We start from the raw sequence: 17,569 nt of genomic DNA, 5'->3' as shown, positions 1-17,569 counted from the left end.
AGATCATAGTAGCTAGACCATATTCCAGGACTCCTCTGTCCTTGCCAATGCCCTCTCCACTACATTATGTAACTTCATGAGTTCTGTGTTTCTTGTTATTTCTTTCTCCAAAAAGATAAGCTGATCCTATGATCCTATAGCCAGGCCAGTACCCATGCATATTTCTCCTTTTTTTTTTTTTTTTTTTTGTATCTATGTGATGGAATATCAACCAATATCTGCTGATTAGAAAGAAGAATTTTTTTTTAAATACAAAATGGAAACTTGGATCAAACAAAAGGTTACCTTTTATCATGGGCTTCCTCTTTCTTCCCTTCCCCATTCCTACCATATATGTACTTCTCATTTCATTTTCCTAATCATCATTTAGAAATTGTTCCTTGAGGACATAAACTGGCTACTAATTAAGGGGTCATATATGTACAAAAGGTGTTTTCATTTTGTATTACTCATGGTACAATGAAAACTCCCAAGGATTGTCTCATTTCTGTCTAAATAAGCCATTTTCCAATACAGAGTACAATTTTGATAAATGCTTGTTGATTGATTAGTTGTTGATGATCCAGGGCTGCAGAGTAAAAAACCAGTCAGGTGACAATGATGGAGAACACTAAAGGGTGTGTTCAAACAGAGGCAAGGTATAACCAGAGAGGCAGGCTCCTGGTGTCTGACTGGTTCAGTCCCACCCGTACAAACTATGTTGACTTAATACTTTCATTACTTTAAAAGAACAAATAACTGCAGCAGGATCTTGGGCCCCTGGAAGACTGAGGAAATTTAGACTGAGGAAAAAGTGAGAATCAGAAGATACATCCTATCTGTTCAACAGTTAAAGTTCTCTGCTATTGCCACTTGATTCTGATAGGTTGGAGGCAGAGAGAAAACTGTTCACCACAGAGCCTTTCTACTTCCACCACAAGAAAGCACATCTTAAACAGGTAAGGCTAATTGACTTGTTTCTGTGGCTGTTGAATTGATTTTGAGTACAGGTACAAAGACAGAGCCATTGTGTAAAGGTTCAAGGAGACAAGAAAATCCTCCCCCAGCTACCCACAAAGGTAGTGTGTACTTGTGATGACAAACCAGCTAACTCATATTCTTTTGTCCCGTCTTCATCACTGACAACCCATTTGACTAGAGACAACTATCTATATCTCATACCTTTTAAATTGGAAAGAGATGATGATAACACTGGTAGTACACAATGTAACCTACCTTATCTAACCTACAGAGATGCATGGATGCTAGGGTTCAAGGTTTCTCTGCTCCTCTAGCCCTCCTTCCTTTTCTTTCTTTCCTCTTCTTCCTTCCTTCCAATTTTCCTTTCTTTCTCTTTCTTTTCTTTTTTTCTTTTCCTTTCTTTCTCTTTTTCTTTTCTTCTTTCTTTCTTCCTTTCTTTCTCTCTCTATTTCTTTTATTCTTTCTTTCTTTCTTTCTCTCTTTCTCCCTCCCTCCTTCCTTTCTTTCTTCCTTCCTTTCTTCTTTCCATCCTTCTTTCCTTCCTTCCTTCTTTCCTTCCTTCCTTCCTTCCTTCTTTCATTCCTTCCTTTCTTCTTTCCATCCTTCTTTCCTTCCTTCCTTTCTTCTTTCCATCCTTCTTTTCTTCTTTCCATCCTTCCTTCCTTCCATCCTTCTTTTCTTCTTCCTTCCTTCCTTCCTTTGTTCCTTCCTTCCTTCCATTTTCTTAAGGTCATAATCACTTTATTTAGGTCATATGTTTATATACTTACTTACATATGTCTACATAAATGTATATATATATATATATATTTATGCATGTATACATATATGTACTTCCTTATCAATTCTCCTGGGTTCTTCTAGAAGAAAGCTATATTTCTAAGTACACTCTGATAATATCATAGGGGTTGGGTCAATATTAAAAAAAAAAAAAACTGAATACTAATGGCTATAAAGAAAGATTTTAGCTTCCTCATCCCACTGTGGGGGAAGGAAAATTCCATCTCTATACAAGCTTCTCCCAAATTGACTCCCCTAATTTCCTCTCTTGTGAGAGCTGTCATTATATCTGTATTGTTTTACACTTTTAAGATAATCTCATTCTCAGTTACTGCGGGGGTTTTTCTGAAGATGCTAATTTTAGTCACTTTTTTTTTCTTCTGCCAAAAAAGGTTGCATCCTCTTTAGTTGTGAAAAAGAATACTTCCTGGAGAGAGAGAGAGAGAGAGAGAGAGAGAGAGAGAGAGAGAGAGAGAGAGAGAGAGAAGAGAGAGAGAGAGAGAGAGAGAGAGAGTGTGTGTGAGAGTGTGTGAGAGTGTGTGAGAGTGTGTGAGAGTGTGTGAGAGTGAGAGTGAGAGTGAGAGAGTGTGAGAGTGTGAGAGTGTGAGAGTGTGTGTGTGTGTGTGTGTGTGTGTGTGTGTGTGTGTGTGTGTGTACTCTCATAAGTCATCCTATAGTTCTTTTGAATTACTCTCCTGTTATATGCAGTGGTAGGGTTAAAAGTCACTTTCATGAACTCACCAGATACTGACCAAGACCCCTGCACAGTAGGATCTCGTTGTATTTTTTGTCATGTGCTCTTTTCCCTTTAGTGGGGCCACCAAAAACAAATTACCTCTTTGCCCAAATTCTATACACAGGATGGATGCCCTCACACCCAGGTGTTGGCACAAGGTAATCACAATGGCTAAAATTCTTTCCCACCTTGCTGCAGCTTCCTACAATCCTGAACTTTCTTCAGAGTGAAGCTCGTAGGCCACCTCCTCCTGTGTAAGGTCTCTTCTGAACATTCTGGTCCCAATTTGTCTGCCATGGAATCACTTTCTATATACTTTTTTTTTGCTGATCTGTGGCCAAGTACTAGGTTAGCCCCTAGAAGACAGTGGTTATTTTTAATATTTCTGTATCTTAAAAGTCATTAGATAGAAAGTAAAACTTTCATTGCTCTTAAAAGGAGTCAGAGATTCTAAAATTGGAGGTAACCTTGGAATTAATCCATTCCAGGCAATGGGGAAATCTATTTGCAAAGGCCAAGTGATGGAATTTGGAATGTCCTTGTTTTAGAATGAGGAAAAAAATGTGTCCAGCATAACTGGAATACAGAGGAGGGGTAGGTAGAACTATTGCCTACTGGAAAGGTAGAAGGGTTGAGATTCTGAAGATCTTTAAGTGCCAAATCGCCCCTGAAGTTTACTGAGTGGGACTTAATATGAGGATATTGGACAAAAGTTTGGTTATGCCTTTTGTCAGTCAGTTAATAAACATTTATATAGATTCCCTTTAACAACAATGTGTTGAATGACTTGAAAGTATCTCTTGAGGCTTGGTCAGATTAAATTGAGGGATTAAAATTTCTGCTTTGATTCAGTTTTAGGTAATCTCCAAGCTGGTCCTGCAAATGAATGGCTTATTGATGGTATTTTCCAGGGGTTCTTGGGAACCCTGAGGTTCCTCCCTGCCTAACACATAGGAAAACTATCATTTCTGGCTTCCAGAAGAGGAAATGGGACCAGGTAGACCCAGACAGTCTCAGTGTCTCAGTCTAGGGAAATTATTAAGGGATTGAGAGAACACTTTGCGGATTGACTAAATCTTGGGGAAAGTCATGTGGACTAGATTCGGAATCATGAAGTTTCGAGGTGTATTCTGCCTTAGGTACTTATTAGTTGTGTACTGATAGATAAGTCACTAAACTTTCAGGACCTTATCTGTAATCCATACCTTATTTCACATACATAACATATCCAAACACATATATTCATGTGTTTCTGTATGTGTGTGTGTACACACACTGGAAATGTACACTTAAGAATCATCTGTCTAAATATAGTAGTTGGATGCCCTATAATGAAATATATTACTCATAGAAGAGAAAAGTACCAAAAACCTTGATGTCATCTCTTTAAGCTTGGGATAAGATGAAGAAGTATTATCAAACCAGAGTAGTTAAAGAGGTAGGATCAAAGCCAGGAGAAAATAAACAGCCAAGAGATCCAAGCAAAAGCCATTGGAGTTTACAATCCAGTTCAATGAACTTTGAAACAGAAGTTTGGGGATAGCATAGATGGAGGGGTAATGAGTGAATTAAGTACATATAGCTGTTTTCTGAGAGATTAATATCAACTGAGATAGATGGGAGATGATTAGGCAAAAAAATCAAGGAAGGATTTTTTTTTTTATCATCTAGAGCACATGACTATGCTTCAGAAGTGAAGTTCACAACAAAGAAGAGATTGATTATGCTAATAAATTGATGTATCAAAATTCCCCAGCAAGTGGAGAAGATGATACTAGGATATAAATAGATCAGTTATAATAGGTGTAAATGCAGAGTCTTTATGCTTGTGTCAAAGCGGGGAAAATACTTCAGAAAAACAAAATGGAGAAATCATAGAAATAGCAGTTTATCCAGAAAAGTTCTGGGGTTCGGGTGACCTACCAAGTCATTATAAGACAGCAATATGGAAGACAATGGAACAGACATGGAAGTCAAAAAGTTCATGTAGCCTCAGGCTGATAAGAGAGACACAGAGTCCTGGAATGTCCTAGAATAAAGTATATGCTGCCCTAATTAACAAACTTCTGGGATATTTTATGGATTTGTCACCACCATATTTTTTCTTTTCTTTTCCTTTTTTTTCTTTTCTTTTTTCTTTCTTTCTTTCCTTCTTCTTCTTCTTCTTCTTCCTCTCTCTCTCTCTCTCTCTCTCTCTCTCTCTCTCTCTCTCTCTCTCTCTCTCTCTCTCTCTCTCTTGCTGAAGCAATTGGGGTTAAGTGACTTTCCCAGGGTCACATAGCTAGGAAATGTTAAGGGTCGGAGGTCAGATCTGAACTCAGATCCTCCTGATTTCAGGGCTAGCATTGTATCCACTGTACCATCTAGCTGCCCCCACCATTTTTTTCCCAAAAAATACTGATAAGTTGAAAACTGCTTAGAGGGAGGGTGAGAATTTATGCCATGTATGAAACTATTAAATGAACTGGAATACCTGAATTAAAGATATGGATTTTCATGATTGATTTCTGAAATCTGAAGGACTGCTATGAAGAAGAGGGATGAGACTTTGTCTAAATGAAGAAGGAATGGGGTAGTGGTCAGAAACTGCAAAGAGCCAAGCTTATGTTTGATATAAGGATAAATGTCTTGAGTTGGAGTTGGTGAAAGATAGAATAGGCTTTCTTTGGTGATAATGCATTCTTTTGTTTGGGTGTGCTGTAAAATAGGTTCTTGATCAGTTATAGACTGGACTCTATGACCTCCGAGGTATCAGCCCTAGGAACAGGGATAGTTACTTCTTTTTCACTGGAGAAAAGAGGTAGTAATTATGCTATGAAAATATTAAAGAAAATAATTTGGGTGAGAAAGTTCTCTTTCTATGACCTCGGGCTTTTTACCAAGAAAGAAACCTGTCTCCCACTCTAAGTGTGAGCAATCGTGTATAATTGACATTCAAGGAAAAGGAAAAAGGTTGGGCTAATTACTGTGGGAATTGAAATTGTAAGGAAACCAGAATGGAGAAGGATTATTTCTGCAGCATTGATCACCCACTTGTTATTTATTTTCACTATCCATAGTTGTTGGCAAATTATATCTTTCATTAACCTGTGAATTTTTGGGGTGAACTTCTTGAGATCAAGAACAATTTCTTTTCTTTTCTTTTTTTTATATCTAGAACTTGAGTATAGTATATAGCACATAGAAGGCACTTAAAAAACAGTAACTGATTTAATACTACCTGACAATTGCTATCATAATTGAGGTAATTATAAAATGTAGTCATATTAAGAATACATCAGTGTATGGCGTGGCTAATGGATGTCCAGCTCATTCAGTACTTCTTGAGGTCATTTCCAATATCTGCACTAAGCTGTTACAGCATTGATCCAGCTGGCTGGCTCACTCTTGATCATTTCATTAGTGCATTGTCTGTGATCAATCAAGAGTCTGCATCAATGTTGTTCTGGTAGTTTCTGAAGTCATCAGGAAGAATAGGCTGAAGTTTTTTTCTTGGAAAAACAATATCTCACTGAATAGAGATGATAGAATTGGAAGATCCCACACTGGCTATCTATTCCAACCAAATCCTTAAGGAATTCCATTTATAATATTTCAAAAATGACTATTTGCCCTTTCCTTCAAGAACCCAAAGTTGTTAATTCTTATAAACATGTTCTACTTTGGGATCGTTCTAATTGTCAAGAAATAATTTTATGCATCAAATATGTATTTTCAAATTCTACCTGTTGCTCCTAGTTCTGTCCTCTTGTGCAATATTTGAAAAGGACTATCATTTTTTTCTATTTTCATTTTCCCCTTCTTGAGATTAAAGTGCCTGAGTTTCTCCACCTGATTCTATTCTGCTTACCATTTTTGCTGTGTAGGATAAGAATTCCACTCCAAACTTTATCTTTTCTCCATTAAACTACTCAATAATAGGATGCTGTAGCTGTATATATTTTTTCAAATTCTACAAGGTCCTATCTCATAAAATGTTAAATAATTTTCTTTCATTTTGAATCATTTATTCATATGTGCCTGAATTTGTTTACTTTCTAGAGGCCTTCTTTTATTACTGATTTTCTATTGATTTATCCGTGGATGTCCGAGATCTTTGAGATTTCTTCTTGCAGGAATCTCTGACACTTTCAGTCTTCCATCCCCTACCCCAAATGTATTTATCATTCGCTTGATATTTATCATTCATTATCATTCCTTCCTTTTTTGATTGGATTACCCTCTGGAGTAGATCTCAAAGCATCTTAGTTTCTTCCCAGATGGGAAAATTCATGGTGCACCAGCTTATGTTATTTGGTCCAAATAACATTTAAGTGGTCAGAACCGGCCCCAGCTGCGTTCTCTGTTATTGCTAAAGCTAGATGGAGTGTTTCATAGTTCCTCCCTTGCACAGTGAGTATTCTACTTTGATGACCTGTCTCACTCCCTCTGTTCTTTAGTACTTCAGCCTGGCACCAACCATCAAGTGCTCTGTACTAACTGGATTTTGGATATCTTGGCCCATGGAAATAGCAGAAGTTGATTTATTTTTGATACATAATTTCTCTTTTGGAAAGAGATGAGGAATTGTGGGAACAGAGGAACCATCCAGTCTGCCATCTTGCTGCTCACATGACCCAGAAATCCCTTTCAACCAATTCTAATCCAGCATAAGTACTGAAGCCTGCCACCCTCATGATTTCTCTCTTCTGAATGAGCTCTAGTTTACCAGGTTCCTTAAATACTGGAACCCAGAGCTACATATAATATTCTAATATAGTCTGACCAGAAAAGAGATCAGACGGAATTTTATTATTATCATTTCTGAATATTTTATCTCTCTCTGTATATTTTAGGAGGTTTGGGAGGTTGTAGTTTTTTTTTTTTTTAATATTGTTTATTTGCTTGTTTTTTTTTTTTCCACTGACCTGTATATTCCATGATACTACTGAGAAAGGCTTTTACTTCACCATGTGAGGAGAAACTCTGGGATGTATTGAGCCAAGATATCAAAAGATGTCCTGTCATTCTTAAATCTGTCATAAGAATAATGTCAGGGGCACCTAGGTAGCTCAGAGATTAGAGCACCAGCTCTTAAATCAGGAGGACCTGAGTGAAAATCTGGCCTCAGACACTTAACACTTCCTAGCTATGTGACCCTGGGTGTCACTTAACCCCAATTGCCTCAGGGGAAAAAAAAAGACTAATGCCAGAAGAATTCCTAGAAAGGAGGAGAATTGATCTACTGGCCTTGATTGGTCTGTGACTTCAGTCTCACTGCCTGCATGATACTGAAGTAGAAATGCTATGAATCCTTAACTATATGACACAAATTAGGCCATTTGTTGTTTCCTGGTTGACAATAAGTCTCTGTACGATAATTAGGCCAACTGATATAGCTGATGTAGAATGGTTTTAGTTTTGGGCACTCTCAGGATCACAGACTTGTGATCTTGGAGACATCTTGTCTGCTTCCCACTCCTCCAGTTCCCCCCCCCAATATTTTACAAGTAAGGAACTGAGTTTCAGAAAGCTTGAGTTACTGTCCAAGGTCACACAAATAGCACAAAGCAGAAAGATTTTGACTCCATGTTCTGACTTTCAAGCCAGCATCCTCTCCATTGGACCATCCATAGCCACATAGTTTAATTTTAGAATTGATGAGGAAAAAAATTAGCAAAACTAAGAAAATCCATTGAGGGAGTTAATGGTGTTTAATTAACAGGAGTTAACACAATGTCGGCATTATTCCTTCTATTTCCTTAACATTATGTCTCCTTAAATACTTTCAATAAGATAAATTTAGGGTTTGGCTTTGTCAAAGAGGGGCAGTGGAAAAACAGAGAGTCAAAAGAGCTGGAGAGTCCTCTGGTGTTTTCCTGTGTCATATAATTAATTGCCTTCAGATTTTCACTGGCTAGAGCACAAGATCTACGGTGTTTTGGCAAATTTTAAAAATTTCAAACATGGATCTGGTCATGAATTACAGATTAGCTAATGGCCATCTGAGTTGATTTCAACCAATATCCAAAAGATTGGTCACTGAATGACTTCTTTTTTCACCATGTCGATTCATTTCATTGACTACCAAGGTAGGAATGGGTGACACTCTATATTGGAGAAGGTTGAAGTATTTGAAATATGATTTTGAATTCATTTACTTATTTTTAAGAGCATTTAAAGATCAAAATCGGTAGAGAAGACTCTTTCCAGATTTAGGCATGCTTTGCTAATTGGCAAACTAAGGATATTAGATTAGATGATCTTTAAGAGTCCTTCCAAATGTAAATTTATATTTTCATTACCTTAAGTTATTATTCTCTGGAGTCAGGCTAGGAATCAGATTCACAGAGTGCCAGGAATAGAAGTGACCCTCAGACAACTTATTGCTTTAGTGATGGCTTATGAAGCTATCCTTGAGGGAACAGTTTTTATACAGCCTATATTGATTGACCTTGAAAACTACCAAGCCCCTATCATGAGGAACAGGGGAGTCCAAGAGCCTCTAGACTAGTAGCATTCAGCAGGAGTTCAATTGTCCTAGTCAAACTTTGGATAGAAGTTCCCTCTTCTCAGCCAATGACCACATTCCTGAGCTCTGGATTCTTCAGAATTACCCTCCCACACACAGCTACCTCAGAATCTTAGTATCCTGGAAGATGTCACCTTCTCTATGACCTTCTTATTCTGGAATATCTTTGTGTTTCTGCAATTCTCTACTCTGAGTGGTAAGTTTCTTTCTGAAGCCTCATTTTGAGACAATATCCAAGCTAGCTCCAAGCTGTCTCTCTGGACATTTTATCCATGTCCACTTTCCTTTTCTGCAACACATTTTCAGCTCTATAATATGTATTTGTGTATCAGCTCAATGAGGACATAGACTATCTTTCTTTGTTTCTTCCTCCCTCCCTTCATTTCTTTCTTTCTTTCTTTCTTTCTTTCTTTCTTTCTTTCTTTCTTTCTTTCCTTTCTTTCTTTCTTTCTTCTTTCTTTCTTTCTTTCTTTCTTTCTTTCTTTCTTTCTTTCTTTCTTTCTTTCTTTCTTTCTTTCTTTCTTCCTCTCTCTCTCTTCTTTCTTTCTTTCCTTATAACAATAATAATAATAATGACAATATTAAATTTCTGGTATCTGGTGGTATTTTATATGCGACACTTTCTTAATAACTATTCCTCAGTTGATTGATCAATAAATTTGAAACTATAACAGAGAATATATATATATATATACACACACACATATATATATATATATAACTTTAATCTATTCTTCTCAATATGCCTCTTTATTATTATTATTATTATTATTATTATTATTATTAAGGTAATAAGGGTCAAATGACTTGCCCAGGATCGCAAAGCTAGGAAGTTTTAAGTTTCTGAGGCCAGATTTGAACTTGTGGACTCCTGACTTCGGGGCTTATGTTCTATTTACTGTACCACCTAGCTGCCCCTGTTATTAATTTTTTTAATAGACATCTGATTCTCAAAATGCTTCCATTCTGCTTGATCAGGTGAGAAATCTTTAGTCATATTTATTTGAAAACACCAGGAAAGGCTAAGTGGCCTTGTTGGATATGATATAGAAGACTTTCTTGTCCATAAATGGCTTGAATTAGGTTGGAAGATTAAATGACATTATGAGAAATTAACTAGTAAATCTGCTTAAAATGACATGTAATCCCCAAATCCAGTCATTTGAGGTTTTAGTGGGGAGTAGAGCATTGAGAAGCTCAGTGTCATTTGCAGGTAGAACAAGAATGGGTCAATTATCCTCTTGGTCTCTTTCAATTCTGAACATTTATGAAAGTCTGATTCCTTTCAGCATCTCCTCTGATGTGGCTTATATATCCAGTTTGGTGGCTTTATGTGCTGTTACCCTTTCTTTGATTATCTTCCATTCTAAAAGGTAGGGAAAGGGTCAGGGACCTCGTGACTTGAGATATGAGGTGTCGTATTGCCTAGTAATGTAAGAAGCAAAATCCCCTAGGCAGAACTGGAACATGTCTGTTAAATGGGCTGGGTTATTTTCTGAAGTAAATCTCTTATCAGTATCAAGGCAAAGCTAGTGAGACTGAGTAATAAGTCTCAGCAAAGAATCAGGTCTTTCTTGCCTCACCAGGGCATGACAGCTTGCTCTCCTACCTGCCTGAATCTTCCTAACCTCTTAAGGGTATGATATATATCAGATACAATGCTAAAGATGAAGAAGGGATAATTGGGAAGACAAATGGACTCTTTCCCTTGACTTTTCCTTGCTGGTATGATTAGTATGAGACACTTTTTCTATTAACTCTTGGTTCTCTGTTTGGAATGAGACTTGAACAATGTAGCCCTGGACTAGACATCTCAGTTATTCACGATCACTGATTCTCCTTTTTGTCAATAATTCAAAGATTCTTCCCAGGCGTCCTCTCTTGGAGACCATTTATCACACGCTGATGAGGTTAAGTGAATAGATTTAAGTTTTTTTCTTCTTTCCTCTGTGCAGAATATGTACTAATTTCTATTATTGACTTAGATATTAAGATCTCCTTAGATGCTACAAGCACAAGTGTCTCTTCCTTGAATGTCACAGGCACAGGTGTTCCATAGTGATGGTGGTGAGGATGATGGGGGGGAGGTGCATCTTGAGGGTCTGAGTAGCTTGGATGGGGCAGAGCTGACCGGCCTGGACCACTTCTATGGCATTGGCGGGCCGAGACACCAACCAAATATGAACAAAGTAATTAAGAATGGCCAAGAAGAGCAAGAACTGAACGCTTGGGGAAAAGGATACCACAAGAAAGCATTCTTTCCTGATTTTCCCCAATATAAAAGGCAAAGCTGGTGGTTTGATTTTGTTCTGAGGACAGAGAAAGGATGTGATAAGAAGCCGATGGTTTTATTTGTGTAACGTTTGGAAACTTCCTCCTTCGATGCAACTAGGTGACTCTTTGACAACTTACTCTATTAGACTTTCCTGTTCCCATCCAGCCATTCTGGAGAGCAATTTGGAACTATGCTCAAAAAGTTATCAAGCTGTGCATACCCTTTGATCCAGCAGTGTTTCTACTGGGCTTGTATCCCAAAGAGATACTAAAGAAGGGAAAGGGACCTGTAGGTGCCAAAATGTTTGTGGCAGCCCTGTTTGTAGTGGCCAGAAGCTGGAAAATGAAAGGATGTCCATCCATTGGAGAATGGCTGGGTAAATTGTGGTATATGAATGTTATGGAATATTATTGTTCTGTAAGGAACGACCAGCAGGATGAATACAGAGAGGACTGGTGAGACTTACATGAACTGATGCTGAGTGAAATGAGCAGAACCAGAAGATCATTATATACCTCAACAATGATACTGTTTGAGGATGTATTCTGATGGAAGTGGACCTCTTTGATAAAGAGAGCCTTAATTGATCAAAGATGGACAGAAGCAGCTACACCCAGAGAAAGAACACTGGAAATGAATATAAACTGCTTGCATTTTTGTTTTTCTTCCCGGGTTATTTATACCTTCTGAATCCAATTCTCCCTGTGCAACAAGAACTGTACTGTTCTGCACACATATATTGTATCTAGGATATACTGCAACCCATTCAACATGTAAAGGACTCTTGCCATCTGGGGGAAGGGGTGGAGGGAGGGAGGGGAAAAATCGGAACAGAAATGAATGCAAGGGATAATGCTGTAAAAAATTACCCTGGCATGCGTTCTATCAATAAAAAATTATTTAAAAAAAATAAAAATTAAAAAAAAAATTAAAAAAAAAAAAAAAAAACTTTCCTGTTCCTCTAAGGGTCCAGTTGGGCCCTGAATACTCTGTTTTTTCAACAATCCTTTAGTCACTTTCAGCTTTATCTGATATTCACTTTCTTTTCCTGGAATAATGAGAGGACAAGGGACTTGACCAAAATCACCCAACCAAAAATGTACCAGAGATAAGACTCAAACTTACATCTTCTTTTCTTTCAAATCTGTACTACTATAGTGCATGACAGGGAAGCCTCTTAATCTACTGTCTCAGACATTCCTTCCTGGTCTTTCTTTAAAAAGTAATTTAAAATTAAACACAAAAGAGGAAAAGAGAAAGAAAGAAAGAAAAAAGGCCAAATGCATAGCAGAGCATAAGAGAGGATTCAAAATATGAAGCAACAAATTTCTTTTTCAAGAAAACCCACATAATAAATACTGCACATTGTGTTCAGAGCTGGCCATCTTTTCTTTGCTTTCTCATAGGTTTGCTTTTGTTCTCCAGTGTACACTTTTACTTTGTTCTTTCTTCTACTTTTCTCCCTCCCACTCTCCAAGAAGGCTATAATTAAGCATGGATATACACACATACATACAAATGAATAAATATAAGCATATGCACATATATTCATATACATCTATGTAAAGCTGCTATGCTTATTTGTCCTCTGTTTCTCAGAAGGTGGAAACATCATCCTTTCTAGGTTCAAATCTTTCCATATTTTTTTTTCTAAAACTATCTATTTATCATTTCCTACACCCCAGCAATATCCCAGTCTATCTAGTTGGTTTAAATATCCTAAAACAATATTGAATAATATGGCTGATATATATTGCAGTTTCCCTATTTTTTTTTCTTTTGAATAAAACTAGTTTAGTTTTAACTTTGAGATCAATGATTAATAACTTTGCCTTTTCCCCCAATAAATACTACTCCTGATCATTATTATTATGTTTGGGTATATATTTCTTATTTCCTATCCATGTACTGCTATTAGCTACCTTGCCTTGTTATTACCTGACTTACCCTCCCTTTAAAGATTCTTCTCTTAGCTTCTCTCCACACCCTTGCTTAATTTCATTCTGATTAACCTACACACCTTATCCCTTTCCTGCTAATTTCCACACCCTTCTATCCATGCCCTTATCCTATGCCTGCTCCCTCATTTCTGTATAAATGTAGAAAACATTTATACACATACACACATACATACATATACATGTATGTATGTGTGTATATTTTTGCATAACCCAATCCTAATGTGAGTAGGATTCTGAACTATTAGCCCTTCTCTATCACCTAAATCCTCTCTATTAGTTTTTAGTTCCATACCTTATTCATATAACATATTTACATTTTAAAATTTTACTATGACATGTTCCTTTTTCGAATCACATCTTATTCAACTCTACCCCAATCTTTCTTTCTAACTACCCAATTACTAATGACAATCTTAAACATGTTTTACATTTCCATGTATAAAACATTAAGTTTGTCCATATTGTATTCATTGAAATTAGTCTTTGATGTTTACTTTATATTTCACTTGGATCTTTTTTGTCAAATTTTCTATTAAGTTCAGGTATTTTTGTAACAAAATCTCCAAATCTGGCAGTTCATTGAATGGTCATTTTTTTTCAATTCAGAATTATGCTTAATATTTCTGGTTATGATATTTTGGCCTCAATCCTAGTTCTTTTGTGTTTGATATATAGTGTTCCAAGATCTGCAGGTTTTTTTTTTTAAATTTAATGTAAATGCTGCTACCTGCTGTATGATTCTAATTGTGGCTGCACAGCATTTGATTTATTTATTTTTCTTGTTCCTTGATATATTTTATCCTTGGCTTGGGAGTTTCAGAATTTGACTATGATGTTCCTGTAGTTTTTTTTTTTTTTTTCCCCCATAGGATCTCTTTCAAGTGGTGATTGATGGATTTTTTTCTATGTCTACTTTTTTCTTCTTGTTTAAAGTTTCAGGACATTTAAAAAAAAATAAATCTCATATTATTCTATCAAGATTCTATTTTTGGTTGTATCTTTCAGGTAGCCTGATTATTCTTGTTTTCTCTTTTCAATCTGTTTTCCACATTGTTTTTTCTTATGAAATGTCATGCATTCTTTTCTGTTTTCTTTCATTATTTCATTCTTTATGTTTTGTTTTATTATTTCTTGTTTTCTTCTGGCTTTGCTGGCTTTCCCTTGTCCAATTCTAATTTCCAAAGAGTCATTTTCTTCCTTAAGTTTCTGAATCTCCTTTTTTAGTTAGTTTACTTTCTTTTCATAATCTTCTTATTTTTTCTTGGATTGTTCTTTTGTTTTTGATTTGTTTTTCTTCAATCTCTTTCATTTGATTTTTAAATTATTTTTGAGTTTTTCTATGGAATTTTTTGAGGATTGTTGGATAGGAGAAATTATAATTTCTTGGAAGAGAGCATAATTAATTGAAGGACTCTTAGGCCTTTTCTAATGTGACAGGCTCTGAGTCCCTGGAGGGATAGGCCTGGAAGAAAAGTCACCACTTTTTCCTGCTCACATTTATTTACATCCCCTACACTTCCTGACATAGGGTTTATGTGACTGAGAAAAAAGAAGTCATTGCCCAGTAGTTTGGCTTCCCTGTGGGAAATATCTAGGCATGGAGAAATTAGGTCCTCCTTTGCTTTTGCCATACTGTTCTCTCTAGCAAATGATCATGTTGCTATTTGTTCCTCTTTCTGGAAGAGGACCGTGACAACAGGAAGGTGATGCCATGACTTGCAAATGAATTGGATTTAAGTGAGGGAAGACTGTGCAAAGTCACCAGCCTCACTCTCTCCTCTGGAGCCATCTGGCTCAATAACAAAATGTGGATCAGTATCCCATCAATGGGAAGTCTTGGCCTTTTAAATTCAAGTCTTTACCAGGTTTTAGTTTGAATCAGGCTTACCCATTCAATAATTAACCTTAGTAAGAAATTCCACAAAGGATGACCTCTTTTACTTGGTGAAAAAAATCAATCTGGGAGAGAGAGACCCTCAGGATTTCGACTTTCTCAAGGCCTGTGGTGAGTGAGATTTAGTGAGGATTGTCCATTAAAGCAAAGTCCTTTCCCTATTTCTTTTGGTGCAGTTTTAAACGGAGCCCCTTAGAATTGCTTGACCTTGGATTGTCAAGACTGGAGTTAGTCTGATCCTCAAAAGACAAATGACTAGTGCATTTTTAGGAGAGAATCTTGACTGCCAGTCAGTCAACAAGTATTGAATAAGCAGTTCCTCTAAGGCAGCCACTGAGTTATGTGCTAGGCACTGAGAATGTATTCTGACTTCTTACTGTTTCTATAATTTTAATCACATATCATATATATATATTCAGATTTTATCTATTATATAATTTTAAATTCAAAATATATTTTATAATATTAGATTAGAAAATAATATCATATTCTATGAACCTTTTATAACATCAATCATTTCTTTTTTTCTTCATATATATTCTTCCATTCTATAAATGAAAAGGGAAAACTATTGTTTTTCTTGCATTGTTCTCTCTCACTGTCTTTCTTACTTAGCTTGCCCCCCTCTACTCCAGGTGCCCAGGGGACCCTAAAGCTGTTCAAGATCCAGATAAATCAGGGCTTGACTTGGAGCTCCAAGCTCCAGCATCCCTCAGCCCTGAAACCAAGGATGTCCTCCTCTCTCCTTATTTATGTCCACCTGTCATTATTTTCCTGAGAGCTTCCTCAGGTGGATCTTGCTTGTCTACCTTAGGTTTCATTGGCATTTTGTGGGATAAACTAAATCTCTAGGAAGATTCTCACCTTCCTTCTGTGGGTGGGGTGGGGATTCTTCTAAGCTGTTTTGGAATGTGCTTAATTTTACCCCCACACCCCTTCTGTCTTATTTATTTGGGCAGAGCCTGGGTAAGAGGCTTGAAGATTATTTGAGCAATTATTGAACTATGTTTGGGACACATTATGTTTTCCTCTTCTCGCCTTGCCTTCCTGAGTCAATTCAATTCAACAAAAGTCTATTATAATTAGGACCTAAACTGTGCTAGTTGCCAAGAAACAAAATCAAAAATGAAAACCATCCTTTGCATCAATCAGTCATCAAACATTTATTGAGTATTATTTTTTTTTGCAGAGCAAAACTCAATCAAATAAAAAACATATTAGGGGCCTTTTGACCCTAAAAATCTGACTTTTCTACCGTTGACACAGAAAATTTTTGGAAAATGGTTCTTTTCCCCTTGGATTGATCCCTCTCTCATATACTCTTCTTTACCCTCTCAGTGATCTTATCCTCCATAAAGTTCATAGCTTTTTTCTTTCTCATGTTCTTGGTGAACATAATACTGGACCTTGAAGATGGAAACATTCAGACCAAATCTGAATATTTATTTATTAGCTGGGAAAATCATTGATCTTTTCACACTTTCAATGTGGTCATCTATAAAATAAGACTAGCCATGTATATAGTTCCTGTAGTAGCTAGGTGGGAAGAACAAAATGGCAGATAACATCATTTTGGGAGGTACAAGTCCCCAAATTCCATCTTTTTTTTCACAAAAAGATCATCAGACCTAACTATCTGCCTTGATGTTATACCCTTCAGATTGCTGGGCGTTATCTTCTGACTTATCAATGTGATCTAAGTCCTCTGCACCTTGCCATTAACTTTGTCAGTATATCTTTCTATACACGGTTCATTAATGACTCTTTTCTTCATCAGAATGAGTTCCTTTAGAGACGAGACTCTTTTGTGTTTTCTCTCTGAATCTAGTTTTAATAAATTCTTTTTTATTCATTCACTCATTCATCCATCCATTCATGTTTCCATTCATTCAACTATCTATCCATCCACTCATTTATCAATTCATCTGTTCTTTTGTATATTCAGGATTGTTTTGAGAATCAAGTGAGATAGTATATGGTAAATGTTTTGTGTTCTTTAGAATGATACCATTATCCTTAAAAAGCAGTATCCCAAGTCAGGAAACAGCAATCCTTGTTTAGTAAAAATAGGCTGAGATCCCAGGAACTCTACTCCTCCACCCCATGGATGCCCTGACTGGCTAACCCTGGGCTAGCTCTAGCCCTTTAGCTCTTGACTTCCTCATCTGAACTTCTTCATAAGGTTGTCAGTGGTGGTAACCATTGATTTCCTTCTCTGTAAAATGACATGCCCTGACTAGATTTTCTCTATGCCTCTCTCTATGATGCTAATTCTCTCTTTCTAAAGTTGCTCTATTCACTGGCAGTCCTGGTAGATAGTCCATGCTAATTGTCTTCTGCTATAGGTCATTGCTCGGCTCAGAAACCATAATCTTATAAGATGGGGGCTTGGTAGTTGGGTGTGCAAGTGTGGAATCCTGGAGTGGGGTAGAGGTACCTGCATTCTCTCTAT

General features: G+C 36.8%; 1 protein-coding gene across 1 annotated transcript in view; it reads left to right on the top strand.

The window, feature by feature from the left end:
• Positions 1 to 322: 322 nt before the first annotated feature.
• TPRG1 (tumor protein p63 regulated 1) overlaps positions 323 to 17,569 on the top strand; it is a 148,862-nt gene continuing 131,615 nt past the window's right edge. The window contains exon 1 of the mRNA XM_051991657.1: positions 323 to 938. The gene's annotated coding sequence lies outside the window, so the exon portion shown is untranslated. The remainder of the gene's footprint in view (positions 939 to 17,569) is intronic.

This window comes from Antechinus flavipes, chromosome 3 (assembly GCF_016432865.1).
Source record: "Antechinus flavipes isolate AdamAnt ecotype Samford, QLD, Australia chromosome 3, AdamAnt_v2, whole genome shotgun sequence".
Classification (NCBI taxonomy): domain Eukaryota; kingdom Metazoa; phylum Chordata; class Mammalia; order Dasyuromorphia; family Dasyuridae; genus Antechinus; species Antechinus flavipes.
The sequence above is the reverse complement of the archived record's forward strand: the minus strand, read 5'-3'. Positions and strand labels throughout refer to the sequence as shown.